Consider the following 21,478-nt stretch of genomic DNA (forward strand, 5'->3'; position numbering starts at 1 on the left):
TAGTATGGAAGGCAAACGAATTTGCTTTAATAAAACAGTGCAAAACTTCTACATATTGAACGTTCTCTAAATTTCACAAAATTTGACCCAAATACAGGTCAAGAGCCATGCATTTGTGTTGTAAACATGCTAAGCGTAATAATAACTACAAGTTAGTATGAAAGGAAACAAACTTTCTTTAATAAAACCATCGAAAACAGCTAAATTTTGAACGTTCTCAGATTTCCACGATACTTGATCCGAAAGGTGGTCTAGACCCTTGCATTTGTTTGGTAAATTTGCTAATCGTAATAATAAGTGCAAGTTAGTATGAAACGAAAATGAATTTTCTTCAATAAAATAGTGGAAAACAGCTAAATGTTGAACGCTCTCATATTTCCACGAAACTCGACCTAAACACACGTCTAGACCCTTGCATTTGTGTGGTAAATTTTCTAAGTGTAATATTAACTACAAGTTAGTATGAAAGGAAAAGAAACTTAAACAAAATCGTGCAAAACTGCTAAACTTTGAACGCCGTCAGAATTCCACGAAACTTGACACAAACGTTGGTCTAGACCCCTGCATTTGCATGGTAAATTTCTTAAGCTTTATAATAACTACAAGTTACAATGAAAGGGAAACAAACTTTCTTTAATAAAGCCGTGCAGAACAGCTAAATTTTGGACGTCGTTAGTATTCCGCAAAACTTGAATGAGACGTTGGTCTATAACCATGCATTTGTGTGGTAAATTTGGTAAGCGTAATAATAACTACAAGTTATTATTAAAGGGAAACAAACATTCTCTAATAAAATCGTGTGAAACTACTAAATTTTGAACTTTCTCAGAATTCCACGAAACATGATCCAAACGTTGATCTAGACCTATGCATTTGTGTGGTTAAATTTGATAAGCGTAATAATAGCAACAAGTTAGTGTTAAAGGGCAACAAACTTTCTTTAATAAAATGGTGCAAAACAGCTAAATTTGGAACGTTGTCAGAATTTCACGAAACTTCTTTCAAACACTGATTTAGACCCATGCATTTGTGTGGTAAATTTATTAAGCGTAATAATAAGTACAAGTTTGTATGGAAGGGAAATAAATTTGCATTAATAAAATAGTGCAAAACAACTACATTTGAACATTCTCAGAATTCCACAAAACATGACCCGAATACAGGCCTAGACCCATGCATTTGTCTTGTAAATTTGCTAAGCGTAATAATAACTATAAGTTAGTAAGAAAGGCAAACAAACTTTCTTTAAAAACCCGTGCAAAATAGCTAAATTTTGAACGTTGTCAGAATTCAACGAAACTTGACCTAAATGTTTGTCTAGATCCATGCATTTGTGTGGTAAACATGCTAGGCATAATAATAACTACAAGTTAGTATGAAAGGAAACACACTTTGTTTAATAAAACCGTGGAAACCAGCTAAATTTTGAGTTGACGGGAAAAACACGATATCACCTTCTGGTAAGCAAACTAGGAAAAAAAAAGTTTAACTGATTATATTATTGTGAGATAGCTATGTGGTGTACTACAATTGATTATGTTGGAGTTAAATTGACTATAATCCATGCATGTTGCCTACTTGTCATGTTTGGGCTGTGTTTGATGTACATATATAGATAGGGCTAATTATTTACTTACTGAGTGGCAGGCTCATCCCTCTGTTGATACTTTCTTTCAGGAGTAGACTTTGAGGTGTTTGACTGTCGCAGAATAGGTCTACGCACTATACTCAGTCAGGTCGGGCCAGTATGCTGTTTTCTCCTCTTGTCAGCCAGAGTACAAATCTTATTTTGTTTGTATAAAGAGAACATGGGCGTAGAGATTAACTGTGGTGGATCACCTGTGGTGTTTGATTTGTATATATGTGATGTTGTGGGTTGACTATGTCGTTATGACGTTGTGAATACGTATGTATATTAATCAGATGATTATGTGCATTTATATATATAAACACATGGATTACTATAAGTATGACATTTAGGGTAAATATAGCTCTTGTAGCGAAGGGGGTGCTACACTAGACCCGTGCATTTGTGTGGTAAATTTGCTAAGCGTAGTATTAACTACACGTTAGTATGAAAGGAAAAGAAACTTTCTTAAACAAAATCGTGCAAAACTACTAAATTTTGAACGTTTTCAGAATTCCATGAAAGTTGATCTAAACGTTGGTCTAGACCCATTCATTTGTGTTGTAAATTTGCTAAGCGTAATAATAAGTACAAGTTAGTACGGAAGGGAAACGAATTTGCTTTAATAAAACAGTGCAAAACTGCTACATGTTGAACGTTCTGAGAATTCCACGAAACATGACCCATATACAAGTCCATACCCATGCATTTGTGTGGTAAATTTGCTAAGTGTAATAATAATATTAAGTTAGTATGTAAGGCAAACAAACTTTCATTTAAAAACCGTGCAAAATAGCTAAATTTTGAACGTTATCAAAATTCAACGAAACTTGGTCTAAATGTTTGTCTAGATCCATGCATTTGTGTGGTAAATATGCTAGGCGTAATAATAGCTAGAAGTTAGTATGAAAAGAAACAAACTTTCTTTAATAAAACCGTAGAAAACAACTAAATTTTGAAAGTTTTCAGAATTCGACAATACTTGATCCAAACGTTCATCTAGACCCTTGCCATTGTGTGGTAAATTAGCTAAGCGTAATAATAACTACAAGTTAGTATGGAACAAAAACGAATTTTCTTCAATAAAATAGTGCAAAACATCTAAATGTTGAACGTTCTCATATTTCCATGAAACTTGACCCAAACACAAGTCTAGACGCATGCATTTTTGTGCTAGATTTGCTAAGCGTAATATTAACTACAGGTTAGTATGAAAGGGAAGGAAATTTTATTAAATAAAATCGTGCAAAACTGCTAAAGTTTGAATGTTGTCAGAATTCTACGAAACTTGACAATACGTTGGTCTAGAACCATGCGTTTGTGTGGTAAATTTCTTAAGCTTTATAATAACTACAAGTTAGAATGAAAGGGAAACAAACTTTATTTAATAAAACCGTGCAAAACAGCTAAATTTTGAACGTCGTTAGAATTCCACGAAACATGTCCTAAACATTGGTCTAGACCCATGCATTTGTGTGATAAATTTGCTAAGCGTAATAATAACTATAAGTTAGTATGAAAGGCAAACAAACTTTCTTTAAAAACCCGTGCAAAATAGCTAAATTTTGAACGTTGTCAGAATTCAACGAAACTTGACCTAAATGTTTGTCTAGATCCATGCATTTGTGTGGTAAACATGCTAGGCGTAATAATAACTACAAGTTAGTATGAAAAGAAACAAACTTTCTTTAATAAAACCGTAGAAAACAGCTAAATTTTGAACATTCTCAGAATTCCACAATACTTGATCCAAACGTTCGTCTAGACCCTTGCATTTGGGTGGTAAATTAGCTAAGCACAATAATAGCTACAAGTTAGTATGAAACAATAACTATTTTTCTTCAATAAAATAGTGCAAAACAGCTAAATGTTGAACGTTCTCATATTTCCACGAAACATGACCCAAACACAGGTCTAGACCCATGCATTTTTGTGGTAAATTTGCTAAGCGTAATATTAACTACAGGTTAGTATGAAAGGGAAACAAACTTTATTAAATAAAATCGTGCAAAATTGCTAAATTTTGAACGTTCTCAGAATTCCATTAAACATGACCCAAACGTTGGTCTAGACCCATGCATTTGTGTAGTTAACTTTGCTAAGAGTAATATTAACTACAAGTTAGTATTAAAGGGCAACAAACTTTCTTTAATAAAATGGTGCAAAACAGCTAAATTTGGAACGTTGTTAGAATTCCACGAAACTTGATCCAAACGTTGGTCTAGACCCATGCATTTATGTGGTAAATTTCCTAAGCATAATAATAAGTACAAGTTAGTATGAAAGGGAAACGAATTTGCTTTAATAAAACAGTGCAAAACTGCTACATGTTGAACGTTCTTAGAATTCCATAAAACTTGACCCGAATACAGGTCTAGACCCATGCATTTGTCCTGTAAATTTTCTAAGCATAATAAAAACTATAAGTTAGTACGAAAGGCAAGCAAACTTTCTTTAAAAAAATCGTGCAAAATAGTTAAATTTTGAACGTTGTGAAAATTCAACAAAACTTGACCTAAATGTTTGTATAGATCCATGCATTTGTGTGGTAAACATGCTAGGCGTAATAATAATTACAAGTTAGTATGAAAGTAAACAAACTTTGTTTAAAAAAATCGTGCAAAATAGCTAAATTTTGAATGTTGTCAGAATTCAAAGAAACTTGACCTAAACGTTGGTCTATATCTATGCATTTGTGTGGTAAACATGCTAAGCGTAATAATAAGTACAAGTTAGTATGAAAGGAAACAAACTTTCTTTAATAAAACCGTGGAGAACAGCTAAACTTTGAACGTTCTCAGAATTCCACGATACTTGATCCAAACGTTGGCCTAGACCCTTGCATTTATATGGTAAATTTGCTAAGTATAATAATAAGTACAAGTTACTATCAAACGAAAACGATTTTTCTTAAATAAAACAGTGCAAAACAGCTAAATGTTGAACGCTCTCATATTTCCACGAAACATGAGTTAAACACACGTCTAGACCCGTGCATTTGTGTGGTAAATTTGCTAAGCGTAGTATGAAATACAAGTTAGTATGAAAGGAAAAGAAACTTTCTTAAACAAAATCGTGCAAAACTACTAAATTTTGAACGTTTTCAGAATTCCACGAAAGTTGATCTAAACGTTGGTCTAGACCCATTCATTTGTGTTGTAAATTTGCTAAGCGTAATAATAAGTACAAGTTAGTACGGAAGGGAAACGAATTTGCTTTAATAAAACAGTGCAAAACTGCTACATGTTGAACGTTCTCAGAATTCCACGAAACATGACCCATATACAAGTCCATACCCATGCATTTGTGTGGTAAATTTGCTAAGTGTAATAATAATTTTAAGTTAGTATGTAAGGCAAACAAACTTTCATTTAAAAAACCGTGCAAAATAGCTAAATTTTGAACGTTGTCAAAATTCAACGAAACTTGGTCTAAATGTTTGTCTAGATCCATGCATTTGTGTGGTAAATATGCTAGCCGTAATAATAGCTAGAAGTTAGTATGAAAAGAAACAAACTTTCTTTAATAAAACCGTAGAAAACAGCTAAATTTTGAAAGTTCTCAGAATTCGACAATACTTGATCCAAACGTTCATCTAGACCCTTGCCATTGTGTGGTAAATTAGCTAAGCGTAATAATAACTACAAGTTAGTATGGAACAAAAACGAATTTTCTTCAATAAAATAGTGCAAAACATCTAAATGTTGAACGTTCTCATATTTCCATGAAACTTGACCCAAACACAAGTCTAGACGCATGCATTTTTGTGCTAGATTTGCTAAGCGTAATATTAACTACAGGTTAGTATGAAAGGGAAGGAAATTTTATTAAATAAAATCGTGCAAAACTGCTAAAGTTTGAATGTTGTCAGAATTCTACGAAACTTGACCAATACGTTGGTCTAGAACCATACGTTTGTGTGGTAAATTTCTTAAGCTTTATAATAACTACAAGTTAGAATGAAAGGGAAACAAACTTTTTTTAATAAAACCGTGCAAAACAGCTAAATTTTGAACGTCGTTAGAATTCCACGAAACATGTCCTAAACATTGGTCTAGACCCATGCATTTGTGTGATAAATTTGCTAAGCGTAATAATAACTATAAGTTAGTATGAAAGGCAAACAAACTTCCATTAAAAAAATCGTGCCAAATAACTAAATTTTGAACGTTTTCAGAATTCAACGAAACTTGACCTAAATGTTTGTCTAGATCCATGCATTTGTGTGGTAAACATGCTAGGCGTAATAATAATTACAAGTTAGTATGAAAGTAAACAAACTTTGTTTAAAAAAATCGTGCAAAATAGCTAAATTTTGAATGTTGTCAGAATTCAAAGAAACTTGACCTAAACGTTGGTCTATATCTATGCATTTGTGTGGTAAACATGCTAAGCGTAATAATAAGTACAAGTTAGTATGAAAGGAAACAAACTTTCTTTAATAAAACCGTGGAGAACAGCTAAACTTTGAACGTTCTCAGAATTCCACGATACTTGATCCAAACGTTGGCCTAGACCCTTGCATTTATATGGTAAATTTGCTAAGTATAATAATAAGTACAAGTTACTATCAAACGAAAACGATTTTTCTTAAATAAAACAGTGCAAAACAGCTAAATGTTGAACGCTCTCATATTTCCACGAAACATGAGTTAAACACACGTCTAGATGTGACGCCCCAAATATTATAATACATAATTGTAGGATTAATTGGTAAATTTTCGTGAAATTTAGTTAATTAGCCACTAAATTATGGGTCATAATTGGAGCATAATAACACTTGAATGAATTAAATTGGAGTTCGTTATAATATTTTGGGATAATTTCTATTAATTAAGAAAATTAGGAAGGACGTAAATGGTATTTTGAGAAAAGTCTAATTAATTAGATAAAATAATAATAATATTATATATATATAAATAGTATATATATAAGTAAGTAATATAATGTAAATACATATATGTAAGTTATATATATATATTAGTAAGTGATATATATATATATGAGAGAAAGATAAGAAAATTGAGGGTGGGCCCACCAGCCCACCGCCTCACTCTCCTCTCTTTTCCTTAAATACACACACAAGCATATTACATACACACATGCATAACACACACACATAAAAAGTGAGGCTTGCTCTTGCGCAGGAAAGAAAGAAACAGAGGTACGATTTTATCATTTTAAAATTTTATTAATTTATATAATTATATTATTTAATTAGTTTATTTACTAAATGTTGTTTATACTAAGTGATGCACTATTTAACCGGAGTATTTTATGAGTTTGGCTATTTAAAATAGTGTCGAATTAAATATTAAATTGGATATAAAAAATGATATCGTTGGTTAATTAGATTATTAAATTTATTAGATTTGAATGTTGTTATAGCCAATTTATATAATTCCATCGGAATTGTTAACTAAATACACAATTCTACATATTGTTATTTAATTAAATTATATAATAGCGAGAAAGTGATAAGAAATCCATAGAAATATTTCGAAAATTTTATTTAATAAATGGTATATTAATAAAGAGGAAAAATGAAGATTTGTACGTCAATAGAAGTGGAATATTAAAGAGTTATAAGAAATTATACGAATAATATTTAGTATTATATTTAACAGAAATCACGATATTCTCGATATATTAATTGTGTGTGGTATAACTCATTATAGGATACGGGGGTGAGGTGAAAGGACTGACAATTAGCGATTGAGTAAAAAGAAACGTTGTGAGGTTGAGGTAAGTAAATAATTAGTATTATCTATATATGTTCTCTTTATTTGTGGTATTACTATTATATGACTTTGTGATTCATGCTGATATTGTTTTATCTGAAAATATATGCGTGGCGAATGATTTGAATTGATTGATGGCATTGTGTACGTGGAATGAGAAAATATGTTGAATATCATGTTTGTTGTATGTTGTGTTGTGGGTATCTGAAAATGAGAATGTAATGATATATTATTTTACGTTACTAGTTGCTTACAAGAATGGTGATATGTGGAAATGAGGGAGTGGTGGAAATTGAATATAATTGTGGCGTGAATACCCCTTGACGTGTTGAAAAGAGCTTTGATGCGATATGAGAAAGAAGTGAAATGAAAAGAGCTTTGATGCGATATGAGAAAGAAATGAAATGAAAAGAGCTTTGATGCGATATGAAAAAAAAAGATGCGATGTGAAAAGAGCTATGATGCGAAATAAAAGAGCTATGATGCGAATTGAAAGAGCTATGATGCGAATTGAAAAGAGCTATGATGCGAAATGAGATTGATGAGCCGGCTGTCAAGGGGATTCACTTAAATTTATATGACGGTGAGATTGAGTTGACGGGAAAAACACGATATCACCTTCTGGTAAGCAAACTAGGAAAAAAAAAGTTTAACTGATTATATTATTGTGAGATAGCTATGTGGTGTACTACAATTGATTATGTTGGAGTTAAATTGACTATAATCCATGCATGTTGCCTACTTGTCATGTTTAGGCTGTGTTTGATGTACATATATAGATAGGGCTAATTATTTACTTACTGACTGGCAGGCTCATCCCTCTGTTGATACTTTCTTTCAGGAGTAGACTTTGAGGTGTTTGACTGTCGCAGAATAGGTCTACGCACTATACTCAGTCAGGTCGGGCCAGTATGCTGTTTTCTCCTCTTGTCAGCCAGAGTACAAATCTTATTTTGTTTGTATAAAGAGAACATGGGCGTAGAGATTAACTGTGGTGGATCACCTGTGGTGTTTGATTTGTATATATGTGATGTTGTGGGTTGACTATGTCGTTATGACGTTGTGAATACGTATGTATATTAATCAGATGATTATGTGCATTTATATATATAAACACAGGGATTACTACAAGTATGACATTTAGGGTAAATATAGCTCTTGTAGCGAAGGGGGTGCTACACTAGACCCGTGCATTTGTGTGGTAAATTTGCTAGCGTAGTATTAACTACACGTTAGTATGAAAGGAAAAGAAACTTTCTTAAACAAAATCGTGCAAAACTACTAAATTTTGAACGTTTTCAGAATTCCATGAAAGTTGATCTAAACGTTGGTCTAGACCCATTCATTTGTGTTGTAAATTTGCTAAGCGTAATAATAAGTACAAGTTAGTACGGAAGGGAAACGAATTTGCTTTAATAAAACAGTGCAAAACTGCTACATGTTGAACGTTCTCAGAATTCCACGAAACATGACCCATATACAAGTCCATACCCATGCATTTGTGTGGTAAATTTGCTAAGTGTAATAATAATTTTAAGTTAGTATGTAAGGCAAACACACTTTCATTTAAAAAACCGTGCAAAATAGCTAAATTTTGAACGTTATCAAAATTCAACGAAACTTGGTCTAAATGTTTGTCTAGATCCATTCATTTGTGTGGTAAATATGCTAGGCGTAATAATAGCTAGAAGTTAGTATGAAAAGAAACAAACTTTCTTTAATAAAACCGTAGAAAACAACTAAATTTTGAAAGTTTTCAGAATTCGACAATACTTGATCCAAACGTTCATCTAGACCCTTGCCATTGTGTGGTAAATTAGCTAAGCGTAATAATAACTACAAGTTAGTGTGGAACAAAAACGAATTTTCTTCAATAAAATAGTGCAAAACATCTAAATGTTGAACGTTCTCATATTTCCATGAAACTTGACCCAAACACAAGTCTAGACGCATGCATTTTTGTGCTAGATTTGCTAAGCGTAATATTAACTACAGGTTAGTATGAAAGGGAAGGAAACTTTATTAAATAAAATCGTGCAAAACTGCTAAAGTTTGAATGTTGTCAGAATTCTACGAAACTTGACCAATACGTTGGTCTAGAACCATGCGTTTGTGTGGTAAATTTCTTAAGCTTTATAATAACTACAAGTTAGAATGAAAGGGAAACATACTTTATTTAATAAAACCGTGCAAAACAGCTAAATTTTGAACGTCGTTAGAATTCCACGAAACATGTCCTAAACATTGGTCTAGACCCATGCATTTGTGTGATAAATTTGCTAAGCGTAATAATAACTATAAGTTAGTATGAAAGGCAAACAAACTTCCATTAAAAAAATCGTGCCAAATAACTAAATTTTGAACGTTTTCAGAATTCAACGAAACTTGACCTAAATGTTTGTCTAGATCCATGCATTTGTGTGGTAAACATGCTAGGCGTAATAATAACTACAAGTTAGTATGAAAAGAAACAAACTTTCTTTAATAAAACCGTAGAAAACAGCTAAATTTTGAACATTCTCAGAATTCCACAATACTTGATCCAAACGTTCGTCTAGACCCTTGCATTTGGGTGGTAAATTAGCTAAGCACAATAATAGCTACAAGTTAGTATGAAACAATAACTATTTTTCTTCAATAAAATAGTGCAAAACAGCTAAATGTTGAACGTTCTCATATTTCCACGAAACATGACCCAAACACAGGTCTAGACCCATGCATTTTTGTGGTAAATTTGCTAAGCGTAATATTAACTACAGGTTAGTATGAAAGGGAAACAAACTTTATTAAATAAAATCGTGCAAAATTGCTAAATTTTGAACGTTCTCAGAATTCCATTAAACATGACCCAAACGTTGGTCTAGACCCATGCATTTGTGTAGTTAACTTTGCTAAGAGTAATATTAACTACAAGTTAGTATTAAAGGGCAACAAACTTTCTTTAATAAAATGGTGCAAAACAGCTAAATTTGGAACGTTGTTAGAATTCCACGAAACTTGATCCAAACGTTGGTCTAGACCCATGCATTTATGTGGTAAATTTCCTAAGCATAATAATAAGTACAAGTTAGTATGAAAGGGAAACGAATTTGCTTTAATAAAACAGTGCAAAACTGCTACATGTTGAACGTTCTTAGAATTCCATAAAACTTGACCCGAATACAGGTCTAGACCCATGCATTTGTCCTGTAAATTTTCTAAGCATAATAAAAACTATAAGTTAGTACGAAAGGCAAGCAAACTTTCTTTAAAAAAATCGTGCAAAATAGTTAAATTTTGAACGTTGTGAAAATTCAACAAAACTTGACCTAAATGTTTGTATAGATCCATGCATTTGTGTGGTAAACATGCTAGGCGTAATAATAATTACAAGTTAGTATGAAAGTAAACAAACTTTGTTTAAAAAAATCGTGCAAAATAGCTAAATTTTGAATGTTGTCAGAATTCAAAGAAACTTGACCTAAACGTTGGTCTATATCTATGCATTTGTGTGGTAAACATGCTAAGCGTAATAATAAGTACAAGTTAGTATGAAAGGAAACAAACTTTCTTTAATAAAACCGTGGAGAACAGCTAAACTTTGAACGTTCTCAGAATTCCACGATACTTGATCCAAACGTTGGCCTAGACCCTTGCATTTATATGGTAAATTTGCTAAGTATAATAATAAGTACAAGTTACTATCAAACGAAAACGATTTTTCTTAAATAAAACAGTGCAAAACAGCTAAATGTTGAACGCTCTCATATTTCCACGAAACATGAGTTAAACACACGTCTAGACCCGTGCATTTGTGTGGTAAATTTGCTAAGCGTAGTATTAACTACACGTTAGTATGAAAGGAAAAGAAACTTTCTTAAACAAAATCGTGCAAAACTACTAAATTTTTAACGTTTTCAGAATTTCATGAAAGTTGATCTAAACGTTGGTCTAGACCCATTCATTTGTGTTGTAAATTTGCTAAGCGTAATAATAAGTACAAGTTAGTACGGAAGGGAAACGAATTTGCTTTAATAAAACAGTGCAAAACTGCTACATGTTGAACGTTCTCAGAATTCCACGAAACATGACCCATATACAAGTCCATACCCATGCATTTGTGTGGTAAATTTGCTAAGTGTAATAATAATTTTAAGTTAGTATGTAAGGCAAACAAACTTTCATTTAAAAAACCGTGCAAAATAGCTAAATTTTGAACGTTATCAAAATTCAACGAAACTTGGTCTAAATGTTTGTCTAGATCCATGCATTTGTGTGGTAAATATGCTAGGCGTAATAATAGCTAGAAGTTAGTATGAAAAGAAACAAACTTTCTTTAATAAAACCGTAGAAAACAACTAAATTTTGAAAGTTTTCAGAATTCGACAATACTTGATCCAAACGTTCATCTAGACCCTTGCCATTGTGTGGTAAATTAGCTAAGCGTAATAATAACTACAAGTTAGTATGGAACAAAAACGAATTTTCTTCAATAAAATAGTGCAAAACATCTAAATGTTGAACGTTCTCATATTTCCATGAAACTTGACCCAAACACAAGTCTAGACGCATGCATTTTTGTGCTAGATTTGCTAAGCGTAATATTAACTACAGGTTAGTATGAAAGGGAAGGAAACTTTATTAAATAAAATCGTGCAAAACTGCTAAAGTTTGAATGTTGTCAGAATTCTACGAAACTTGACCAATACGTTGGTCTAGAACCATGCGTTTGTGTGGTAAATTTCTTAAGCTTTATAATAACTACAAGTTAGAATGAAAGGGAAACAAACTTTATTTAATAAAACCGTGCAAAACAGCTAAATTTTGAACGTCGTTAGAATTCCACGAAACATGTCCTAAACATTGGTCTAGACCCATGCATTTGTGTGATAAATTTGCTAAGCGTAATAATAACTATAAGTTAGTATGAAAGGCAAACAAACTTCCATTAAAAAAATCGTGCCAAATAACTAAATTTTGAACGTTTTCAGAATTCAACGAAACTTGACCTAAATGTTTGTCTAGATCCATGCATTTGTGTGGTAAACATGCTAGGCGTAATAATAACTACAAGTTAGTATGAAAAGAAACAAACTTTCTTTAATAAAACCGTAGAAAACAGCTAAATTTCGAACATTCTCAGAATTCCACAATACTTGATCCAAACGTTCGTCTAGACCCTTGCATTTGGGTGGTAAATTAGCTAAGCACAATAATAGCTACAAGTTAGTATGAAACAATAACTATTTTTCTTCAATAAAATAGTGCAAAACAGCTAAATGTTGAACGTTCTCATATTTTCACGAAACATGACCCAAACACAGGTCTAGACCCATGCATTTTTGTGGTAAATTTGCTAAGCGTAATATTAACTACAGGTTAGTATGAAAGGGAAACAAACTTTATTAAATAAAATCGTGCAAAATTGCTAAATTTTGAACGTTCTCAGAATTCCATTAAACATGACCCAAACGTTGGTCTAGACCCATGCATTTGTGTAGTTAACTTTGCTAAGAGTAATATTAACTACAAGTTAGTATTAAAGGGCAACAAACTTTCTTTAATAAAATGGTGCAAAACAGCTAAATTTGGAACGTTGTTAGAATTCCACGAAACTTGATCCAAACGTTGGTCTAGACCCATGCATTTATGTGGTAAATTTCCTAAGCATAATAATAAGTACAAGTTAGTATGAAAGGGAAACGAATTTGCTTTAATAAAACAGTGCAAAACTGCTACATGTTGAACGTTCTTAGAATTCCATAAAACTTGACCCGAATACAGGTCTAGACCCATGCATTTGTCCTGTAAATTTTCTAAGCATAATAAAAACTATAAGTTAGTACGAAAGGCAAGCAAACTTTCTTTAAAAAAATCGTGCAAAATAGTTAAATTTTGAACGTTGTGAAAATTCAACAAAACTTGACCTAAATGTTTGTATAGATCCATGCATTTGTGTGGTAAACATGCTAGGCGTAATAATAATTACAAGTTAGTATGAAAGTAAACAAACTTTGTTTAAAAAAATCGTGCAAAATAGCTAAATTTTGAATGTTGTCAGAATTCAAAGAAACTTGACCTAAACGTTGGTCTATATCTATGCATTTGTGTGGTAAACATGCTAAGCGTAATAATAAGTACAAGTTAGTATGAAAGGAAACAAACTTTCTTTAATAAAACCGTGGAGAACAGCTAAACTTTGAACGTTCTCAGAATTCCACGATACTTGATCCAAACGTTGGCCTAGACCCTTGCATTTATATGGTAAATTTGCTAAGTATAATAATAAGTACAAGTTACTATCAAACGAAAACGATTTTTCTTAAATAAAACAGTGCAAAACAGCTAAATGTTGAACGCTCTCATATTTCCACGAAACATGAGTTAAACACACGTCTAGACCCGTGCATTTGTGTGGTAAATTTGCTAAGCGTAGTATGAAATACAAGTTAGTATGAAAGGAAAAGAAACTTTCTTAAACAAAATCGTGCAAAACTACTAAATTTTGAACGTTTTCAGAATTCCACGAAAGTTGATCTAAACGTTGGTCTAGACCCATTCATTTGTGTTGTAAATTTGCTAAGCGTAATAATAAGTACAAGTTAGTACGGAAGGGAAACGAATTTGCTTTAATAAAACAGTGCAAAACTGCTACATGTTGAACGTTCTCAGAATTCCACGAAACATGACCCATATACAAGTCCATACCCATGCATTTGTGTGGTAAATTTGCTAAGTGTAATAATAATTTTAAGTTAGTATGTAAGGCAAACAAACTTTCATTTAAAAAACCGTGCAAAATAGCTAAATTTTGAACGTTGTCAAAATTCAACGAAACTTGGTCTAAATGTTTGTCTAGATCCATGCATTTGTGTGGTAAATATGCTAGGCGTAATAATAGCTAGAAGTTAGTATGAAAAGAAACAAACTTTCTTTAATAAAACCGTAGAATACAGCTAAATTTTGAAAGTTCTCAGAATTCGACAATACTTGATCCAAACGTTCATCTAGACCCTTGCCATTGTGTGGTAAATTAGCTAAGCGTAATAATAACTACAAGTTAGTATGGAACAAAAACGAATTTTCTTCAATAAAATAGTGCAAAACATCTAAATGTTGAACGTTCTCATATTTCCATGAAACTTGACCCAAACACAAGTCTAGACGCATGCATTTTTGTGCTAGATTTGCTAAGCGTAATATTAACTACAGGTTAGTATGAAAGGGAAGGAAACTTTATTAAATAAAATCGTGCAAAACTGCTAAAGTTTGAATGTTGTCAGAATTCTACGAAACTTGACCAATACGTTGGTCTAGAACCATGCGTTTGTGTGGTAAATTTCTTAAGCTTTATAATAACTACAAGTTAGAATGAAAGGGAAACAAACTTTATTTAATAAAACCGTGCAAAACAGCTAAATTTTGAACGTCGTTAGAATTCCACGAAACATGTCCTAAACATTGGTCTAGACCCATGCATTTGTGTGATAAATTTGCTAAGCGTAATAATAACTATAAGTTAGTATGAAAGGCAAACAAACTTCCATTAAAAAAATCGTGCCAAATAACTAAATTTTGAACGTTTTCAGAATTCAACGAAACTTGACCTAAATGTTTGTCTAGATCCATGCATTTGTGTGGTAAACATGCTAGGCGTAATAATAACTACAAGTTAGTATGAAAAGAAACAAACTTTCTTTAATAAAACCGTAGAAAACAGCTAAATTTCGAACATTCTCAGAATTCCACAATACTTGATCCAAACGTTCGTCTAGACCCTTGCATTTGGGTGGTAAATTAGCTAAGCACAATAATAGCTACAAGTTAGTATGAAACAATAACTATTTTTCTTCAATAAAATAGTGCAAAACAGCTAAATGTTGAACGTTCTCATATTTTCACGAAACATGACCCAAACACAGGTCTAGACCCATGCATTTTTGTGGTAAATTTGCTAAGCGTAATATTAACTACAGGTTAGTATGAAAGGGAAACAAACTTTATTAAATAAAATCGTGCAAAATTGCTAAATTTTGAACGTTCTCAGAATTCCATTAAACATGACCCAAACGTTGGTCTAGACCCATGCATTTGTGTAGTTAACTTTGCTAAGAGTAATATTAACTACAAGTTAGTATTAAAGGGCAACAAACTTTCTTTAATAAAATGGTGCAAAACAGCTAAATTTGGAACGTTGTTAGAATTCCACGAAACTTGATCCAAACGTTGGTCTAGACCCATGCATTTATGTGGTAAATTTCCTAAGCATAATAATAAGTACAAGTTAGTATGAAAGGGAAACGAATTTGCTTTAATAAAACAGTGCAAAACTGCTACATGTTGAACGTTCTTAGAATTCCATAAAACTTGACCCGAATACAGGTCTAGACCCATGCATTTGTCCTGTAAATTTTCTAAGCATAATAAAAACTATAAGTTAGTACGAAAGGCAAGCAAACTTTCTTTAAAAAAATCGTGCAAAATAGTTAAATTTTGAACGTTGTGAAAATTCAACAAAACTTGACCTAAATGTTTGTATAGATCCATGCATTTGTGTGGTAAACATGCTAGGCGTAATAATAATTACAAGTTAGTATGAAAGTAAACAAACTTTGTTTAAAAAAATCGTGCAAAATAGCTAAATTTTGAATGTTGTCAGAATTCAAAGAAACTTGACCTAAACGTTGGTCTATATCTATGCATTTGTGTGGTAAACATGCTAAGCGTAATAATAAGTACAAGTTAGTATGAAAGGAAACAAACTTTCTTTAATAAAACCGTGGAGAACAGCTAAACTTTGAACGTTCTCAGAATTCCACGATACTTGATCCAAACGTTGGCCTAGACCCTTGCATTTATATGGTAAATTTGCTAAGTATAATAATAAGTACAAGTTACTATCAAACGAAAACGATTTTTCTTAAATAAAACAGTGCAAAACAGCTAAATGTTGAACGCTCTCATATTTCCACGAAACATGAGTTAAACACACGTCTAGACCCGTGCATTTGTGTGGTAAATTTGCTAAGCGTAGTATGAAATACAAGTTAGTATGAAAGGAAAAGAAACTTTCTTAAACAAAATCGTGCAAAACTACTAAATTTTGAACGTTTTCAGAATTCCACGAAAGTTGATCTAAACGTTGGTCTAGACCCATTCATTTGTGTTGTAAATTTGCTAAGCGTAATAATAAGTACAAGTTAGTACGGAAGGGAAACGAATTTGCTTTAATAAAACAGTGCAAAACTGCTACATGTTGAACGTTCTCAGAATTCCACGAAACATGACCCATATACAAGTCCATACCCATGCATTTGTGTGGTAAATTTGCTAAGTGTAATAATAATTTTAAGTTAGTATGTAAGGCAAACAAACTTTCATTTAAAAAACCGTGCAAAATAGCTAAATTTTGAACGTTGTCAAAATTCAACGAAACTTGGTCTAAATGTTTGTCTAGATCCATGCATTTGTGTGGTAAATATGCTAGGCGTAATAATAGCTAGAAGTTAGTATGAAAAGAAACAAACTTTCTTTAATAAAACCGTAGAAAACAGCTAAATTTTGAAAGTTCTCAGAATTCGACAATACTTGATCCAAACGTTCATCTAGACCCTTGCCATTGTGTGGTAAATTAGCTAAGCGTAATAATAACTACAAGTTAGTATGGAACAAAAACGAATTTTCTTCAATAAAATAGTGCAAAACATCTAAATGTTGAACGTTCTCATATTTCCATGAAACTTGACCCAAACACAAGTCTAGACGCATGCATTTTTGTGCTAGATTTGCTAAGCGTAATATTAACTACAGGTTAGTATGAAAGGGAAGGAAATTTTATTAAATAAAATCGTGCAAAACTGCTAAAGTTTGAATGTTGTCAGAATTCTACGAAACTTGACCAATACGTTGGTCTAGAACCATACGTTTGTGTGGTAAATTTCTTAAGCTTTATAATAACTACAAGTTAGAATGAAAGGGAAACAAACTTTTTTTAATAAAACCGTGCAAAACAGCTAAATTTTGAACGTCGTTAGAATTCCACGAAACATGTCCTAAACATTGGTCTAGACCCATGCATTTGTGTGATAAATTTGCTAAGCGTAATAATAACTATAAGTTAGTATGAAAGGCAAACAAACTTCCATTAAAAAAATCGTGCCAAATAACTAAATTTTGAACGTTTTCAGAATTCAACGAAACTTGACCTAAATGTTTGTCTAGATCCATGCATTTGTGTGGTAAACATGCTAGGCGTAATAATAACTACAAGTTAGTATGAAAAGAAACAAACTTTCTTTAATAAAACCGTAGAAAACAGCTAAATTTTGAACATTCTCAGAATTCCACAATACTTGATCCAAACGTTCGTCTAGACCCTTGCATTTGGGTGGTAAATTAGCTAAGCACAATAATAGCTACAAGTTAGTATGAAACAATAACGATTTTTCTTCAATAAAATAGTGCAAAACAGCTAAATGTTGAACGTTCTCATATTTCCACGAAACATGACCCAAACACAGGTCTAGACCAATGCATTTTTGTGGTAAATTTGCTAAGCGTAATATTAACTACAGGTTAGTATGAAAGGGAAACAAACTTTATTAAATAAAATCGTGCAAAATTGCTAAATTTTGAACGTTCTCAGAATTCCATTAAACATGACCCAAACGTTGGTCTAGACCCATGCATTTGTGTAGTTAACTTTGCTAAGAGTAATATTAACTACAAGTTAGTATTAAAGGGCAACAAACTTTCTTTAATAAAATGGTGCAAAACAGCTAAATTTGGAACGTTGTTAGAATTCCACGAAACTTGATCCAAACGTTGGTCTAGACCCATGCATTTATGTGGTAAATTTCCTAAGCATAATAATAAGTACAAGTTAGTATGAAAGAGAAACGAATTTGCTTTAATAAAACAGTGCAAAACTGCTACATGTTGAACGTTCTTAGAATTCCATAAAACTTGACCCGAATACAGGTCTAGACCCATGCATTTGTCTTGTAAATTTTCTAAGCATAATAAAAACTATAAGTTAGTACGAAAAGCAAACAAACTTTCTTTAAAAAAATCGTGCAAAATAGTTAAATTTTGAACGTTGTGAAAATTCAACAAAACTTGACCTAAATGCTTGTCTAGATCCATACATTTGTGTGGTAAACATGCTAGGCGTAATAATAATTACAAGTTAGTATGAAAGTAAACAAACTTTGTTTAAAAAAATCATGCAAAATAGCTAAATTTTGAATGTTGTCAGAATTCAAAGAAACTTGACCTAAACGTTGGTCTATATCTATGCATTTGTGTGGTAAACATGCTAAGCGTAATAATAAGTACAAGTTAGTATGAAACGAAAAAACTTTCTTTAATAAAACCGTAGAAAACAGCTAAATTTTGAAAGTTCTCAGAATTCGACAATACTTGATCCAAACGTTCATCTAGACCCTTGCCATTGTGTGGTAAATTAGCTAAGCGTAATAATAACTACAAGTTAGTATGGATCAAAAACGAATTTTCTTCAATAAAATAGTGCAAAACATCTAAATGTTGAACGTTCTCATATTTCCACGAAACGTCACCCAAACACAAGAGTAGACGCATGCATTTTTGTGCTAAATTTGCTAAGCGTAATATTAACTACAGGTTAGTATGAAAGGGAAGGAAACTTTATTAAATAAAATCGTGCAAAACTGCTAAATTTTGAACGTTTTCAGAATTCCACGAAAGTTGATCTAAACGTTGGTCTAGACCCATTCATTTGTGTGATAAATTTGCTAAGCGTAATAATAACTATAAGTTAGTATGAAAGGCAAACAAACTTCCATTAAAAAAATCGTGCCAAATAACTAAATTTTGAACGTTTTCAGAATTCAATGAAACTTGACCTAAATGTTTGTCTAGATCCATGCATTTGTGTGGTAAACATGCTAGGTGTAATAATAACTACAAGTTAGTATGAAAAGAAACAAACTTTCTTTAATAAAACCATAGAAAACAGCTAAATTTTGAACATTATCAGAATTCCACAATACTTGATCCAAACATTCGTCTAGACCCTTGCATTTGGGTGGTAAATTAGCTAAGCACAATAATAGCTACAAGTTAGTATGAAACAATAACGATTTTTCTTCAATAAAATAGTGCAAAACAGCTAAATGTTGAACGTTCTCATATTTCCACGAAACATGACCCAAACACAGGTCTAGACCCATGCATTTTTGTTGTAAATTTTCTATGCGTAATATTAACTACAGGTTAGTATGAAAGGGAAAGAAAGTTTATTAAATAAAATCGTGCAAAATTGCTAAATTTTGAACGTTGTCAGAATTCCATTAAACTTGACCAATACGTTGGTCTAGACCTATGCGTTTGTGTGGTAAATTTCCTTAAGCTTTATAATAACTACAAGTTAGAATGAAAGGGAAACAAACTTTATTTAATAAAACCGTGCAAAACAGCTAAATTTTGAACATCGTTAGAATTCCACGAAACTTATCACAAACATTGGTCTGACCTATGCATTTGTGTGGTGAATTTGCTAAGTGTAATAATAAGTACAAGTTAGTAAGAAAGGAAAACAAACTTTCTCTAATAAAGTCGTGCAAAACGGCTGAATTTTGAATGTTCTCTGAATTCCACGATACTTGACCCAAACGTTGGTCTAGACCATGCATTTGTGTGGTAAATTTGCTAAGTGTAATAATAACTACAAGTTCGTAAGAAAGGAAAACAATCTTTCTTTAATAAAATGGTGCAAAAATCCTAAATTTGGAACGTTGTCAGAATTTCACGAAGCTTGACCCAAACGTTGGTATAGACCCATGCATTTGTGTGGTACATTTGCTAAGCGTAATAATAAGTACCAGTTAGTATGGAAGGGAAACGAATTGCTTTAATAAAAAAGTGCAAAACAGCTAAATGTTGAACATTCTCAAAATTCCAAAAACTTTGACCCAAACACAGGTCTAGACCCATTCATTTGTGTGTTAAATTTGCTAAACGTAATAATAACTATAAGTTTGTATGGAAGAAAAGCAAACTTTCTTTAATAAAACGGTGTAAAAAAGCTAAATTTTGAATGTTGTCAAAATTCAACAAAACTGGACGCAAACGTTGGTCTAGATACAAGCATTTGTTTGGTAAATTTACTAAGCGTAATAGTAACAACAAGTTAGTATGAGAGGAAAACTTTCTTTAATAAAGCTGTGCAAAACAACTAAATTTTGAACAAGGTCAGAATTCCACGAAACATGACTTAAACGTTGGTCTAGACCTATGCATTTGTGAGGTAAATTAGCTAGGCATGATAATAACTACGAGTTAGTATGGAAGGGAAACGAACTGTTTTAATACAACAGTGCAAAACTACTGAATGTTGAACGTTTTCAAAATTCCACGAAACTTGACCCAAACACAGGTCTAGACCCATGCATTTTGGTGGTAAATTTGCTAAGGGTAATAATAACTATAACTTAGTATGAAAGAGAAGCAAACGTTCTATAATAAAATCGTGCAAAACCGCTAAATTTTGAACATTCTCAGATTTCCACGATACATGACCCCAACGTTGATCTAGACCCATGCATTTGTGTGGTTAAATTTGCTATGCGTAATAATAGCAACAAGTTAGTATTAAAGGGCAACAAACTTTCTTTAATAAAATGGTGCAAAACAGCTAAATTTCGAACGTTGTCATAATTCCACGAAACTTGTTTCAGACGTTGGTTTAGACCCATGCATTTGTGTGGTAAATTTATTAAGCGTAATAATAAGTACAAGTTAGTATGGAAGGGAAATAAATTTGCTTTAATAAAACAGTGCAAAACTGCTACATGTTGAACATTCTCAGAATTCCACGAAACATGACCCGAATACAGGCCTAGACACATGCATTTGTCTTGTAAATTTGCTAAGCGTAATAATAACTATAAGTTAGTATGAAAGGCAAACAAACTTTCTTTAAAACATCGTACAAAATAGCTAAATTTTGAACGTTGTCAGAATTTAATGAAACTTGACCCAAACGTTGGTCTAGACCCATGCATTTGTGTAGTAAATTTGCTAAGCGTAATAATAAGTACAAGTTTGTATGGAAGGGAAACGAATTGCTTTAATAAAACAGTGCAAAACA

The 21,478-nt window shown here is 32.1% G+C and overlaps 1 long non-coding RNA gene across 1 annotated transcript; it reads left to right on the forward strand.

Moving 5' to 3' along the window:
• The first annotated feature begins 6,664 nt into the window (after window positions 1-6,664).
• Window positions 6,665-8,456, forward strand: LOC148787829 (uncharacterized). Its single transcript, XR_016066145.1, has 3 exons — window positions 6,665-6,791; window positions 7,306-7,372; window positions 8,210-8,456. It is a non-coding gene; the product is annotated as an uncharacterized LOC148787829 (long non-coding RNA).
• Window positions 8,457-21,478: the final 13,022 nt, after the last annotated feature.

The sequence above is a fragment of the Sesamum indicum genome, linkage group LG6 (assembly GCF_026168435.1).
Source record: "Sesamum indicum cultivar Baizhima isolate 11 linkage group LG6, ASM2616843v1, whole genome shotgun sequence".
NCBI classification, from domain to species: Eukaryota; Viridiplantae; Streptophyta; class Magnoliopsida; order Lamiales; family Pedaliaceae; genus Sesamum; species Sesamum indicum.